We start from the raw sequence: 3,790 nt of genomic DNA on the forward strand, positions 1-3,790 counted from the left end.
GAGTCCTATGTAGTCCCACAGAGCTTATCATAGGTCCTAAATAACTAGGCTTATGATCAAACTGCCATAGTCAAAGATCATTTGTCTCCCACACCAGCATCACAAACCAATCCTCTGTCATGTTCACAGCTTTGTACAGAATAGTTGATCCTTCTTTCCCCAAATACTAAATTCTCTTGCTTTCCTCAACTTCAATATGTCTTAAATTCCTCCTTTTTTTCCCCAACAAATTTATTAGGTCTTTATCATGTGTCAGGCTCTGTTCTCAGTCCTGGAGAATAACAGAGAATGAAGTAGGAACAAGCTCCCTAATTTTATGTTTCAAGAGAGTCTCGTAGCAGACATCAAAACAGTAACCAAGTAAGGAAATAAGTTTTCTGAAAAAGGTAAACATAATAATATCTACCTGATTGCAAGCCTTCCTATAAAACAATAGTACTCAAGACCCTGCTTATACTAATAAACATCAGACACATGCATCAAGAGCATAGAGGTCAGAAGCAGACCCTAACGCAGATAGTCGATTGATTTTTGGCAAAGTTGCAAAGAGAATTCAATAGAATTCAGTGAAAATCTTCCAAAAATGATGTGAAAATCATTGATATCAGCATACAGTTTAGAGAGGAACTTCCATATCTCATAATATCTATAAAAATTGGCTTTAAAGAGATCATAGATTGAAACTAAAACTTCTAGAAGAAAACATCAGAGAAAATCTTTGTGGCCTCGATTTAGATGAGGAATCCTTAACTATGATCCCCAAAACTCTATGGAAAAGGGGGAAAAGATAAATTAGTTTTGATGGAATATAATTAATAACTTATAATCAAAATTGAGAAATTATAATATTTGAAAGACACATGAAAAGAATGAAAGCACAAGTTACACACTGGATGAAACTATTGTAAATGACAAATCTGAAAAAAAACAAAAAAAAAACTTATGCCCCAAATGTAAAAAGAACATGTGATGGAACACTTTCCCAAGAAGAAGAAAACAACTTAATGATTAAAAGGGAAGAGGATGAAAGATGTGGACAAAGATTGCACACAAAAAAATGACATAATAGTAAATAAGCACATGAACAGAGCTCAGGCCTATTAATCATTGTGCAAATGCAAGTTAAAACCACAATGAGATGCATTACATACCTATTAGAATGGCTAACAGTCTCTAAAAATCTGTCAATATAAAGTGCTGGTGAAGATATGGAGCTCTGGAATTCTGGTACAGCCACTTTGGAAACACTTTGACAGTTTTTTATGTAAATATTTACCATATGACCAAGGAATCTCACACCTAGGTCTTACACAGGTGGAATAAAAACTTACCTTCACACTAAACACTGTATTTGAAGTTTTGTGACAATTTTATTTGTAATCACCAAAAACTGGAAACAACTGAAATAACTTCTAAATGGAGAATGTTTGTGGAAGATTCATGTAATGGAATAACACAATGAAAAGGAATGAAGAACTGATACTTATAACAATATATATTCATTTCAAATACATTGTTCTCGGTGAAGGAAGCCAGATTCAAAAGACTCCATACTATCTGATTCCATTTATATGTAATTCTGAAAAAAGAAATGGTGGCATCCAAATAGAGAGTTGTAAGGAAAGAGGAGATATGCATGAAGAGACTTCTAGGAAAGAACAGTAAGAACAAGAGCCTAAGGCAAAAGAGCCCATTGACTAGCAAATATAAGTCATAGTTTATCTTTTGCTATAAACCTATAGAAAAGAAAAAGTTCTTTTATTTATTTATATATAACAGTGGAATGCATTACAATTCTTATTATACATATAGAGCACAATTTTTCATATTTTGGTTGTATACATAGTATATTCACACCAATTCGGGTCTTCATACCTGTACTTTGAATAATAATGACCCATCACATTCCACCATCATTAATTACCCCTTGCTCCCCCCTTCCCCTTCTACACCTCTGCCCTATCTAGAGTTCCTCTATTCCTCTGATGCTCTCTCTCCCTATCCCACTAGGAATCAGCCTCCTTATATCAAAGAAAACATTTGGCATTTGGTTTTTTGGGATTGACTAACTTCACTTAGCATTATCTTCTGTAACTCCATCCATTTATCTGCAAATGCCATGATTTTATTCTCTTTTATTGCTTAGTAATACTCCATTGTATATATATGCCACATTTTTTTATCCATTCATCTGTTGAAGGGCATCTAGGTTGGTTTCACAGTTTAGCTATTGTGAATTGTGCTGCTATAAACATTGATGTGGCTGTGTCCCTGTAGTATGCTGTTGTTAATTCCTTTGGGTATAGACTGAGGAGAGGGATATGTGGGTCAAATGGTGGTTCCATTCCCAATTTTCCAATAAATCTCCATACTGCTTTCCATATTGGCTGCACCAATTTGCAGTATCACCAGCAGTGTATGAGTGTACCTTTTTCCCCACATCCTCGCCAACACTTATTGTTGTTTGTATGCATAATAGCTGCCATTCTGACTGGAGTGAGATGAAATCTTAGAGTGGTTTTGATTTGCATTTCTCTAATTGCTAGTGATGATGAACATTTTTTCATGTTTGTTGATTGATTGTATATCATCTTCTGAGAAGTATCTCTTCGGGTCCTTGGCCAATTTATTGATTGGATTATTTGTTTTCCAGTGTCTAGCTTTTTGAGTTCTTTATATACCCTAGTGATTAGTGCTCTATCTGATGTGTGAGGGGTAAAGATTGCTCCCAAGATGTAGGCTCTCTATTCACCTCACAGATTTTTCTTTTGCTGAGAAGAAACTTTTTAGTTTGACTCCATCCCATTTATTGATTGTTGATTTTAATTCTTGTGCCTCAGGAGTCTTATTAAGAAAGTTGGGGCCTAATTCCACATGATGGAGATTAGGGCTTACTTTTTCTTCTATTAGTCTCAGGGTCTCTGCTTTTATTCCTAAATCCTTGATCCATTTTGAGTTGTTTTGTGCATGGTGAGAGATAGAGGCTTAATTTCATTTTGTTGTATATGTATTTCTGGTTTTTCCAGCACCATTTGTTGAAGAAGCTATCTTTTCTCCAATGCATGTTCTTGGCACCTTTGTCTAACATAAGATAACTGTAGTTTTGTGAGTTAGTTTCTGTGTCCTCTATTCTGTACCATTGGTCCACCAGTCTGTTTTGGTGCCAATACCAATCTGTTTTTGTTACTATTGCTCTGCAATATAGTTTAAGGTCTGGTATAGTGATGTCACCTGCTTTACTCTTCCTGCTAAGGATTGCTTTAGCTATTCTGAGTCTCTTATTTTTCCAGATGAATTTCATGATTGCTTTTTCTATTTCTATGAGGAATGCCATAGGGATTTTGATCAGAATTGCATTAAATCTGTATAGTGCTTTTAGTAGTATGGTCATTTTGATAATATTAATTCTGCCTATCCAAGAACAAGGTAGGTCTTTCCATCTTCTAATGTCTTCTTTGATTTCTTTCTTTAGGGTTCTGTAATTTTCATTATATAGATCTTTCACCTCTTTAATTAAGTTGATTCTAAGTTGGTTTTTTGTTTGTTTGTTTGGTTGGTTTTTTTGTTTTTTGGTTGTTTTTTTTTTTTTTTGAGGCTATTGAGAATGGGGTAGTTTTCCTCATTTTCCTTTCTCAGGATTTGTCACTGATTTACAGAAATGCCTTTGATTTATGGGTGTTGGTTTTATATCCTGCTACATTGCTGAATTCATTTACTAGTTCTAGCAGTTTTCTGGTGGAACTTTTAGGGTCTTCTAGGTATACAATCATATCATCAGCCAATAGTGCCA

Source organism: Marmota marmota, unplaced genomic scaffold (genome assembly GCF_001458135.2).
Source record: "Marmota marmota marmota unplaced genomic scaffold, marMar, whole genome shotgun sequence".
Lineage (NCBI taxonomy): Eukaryota > Metazoa > Chordata > Mammalia > Rodentia > Sciuridae > Marmota > Marmota marmota.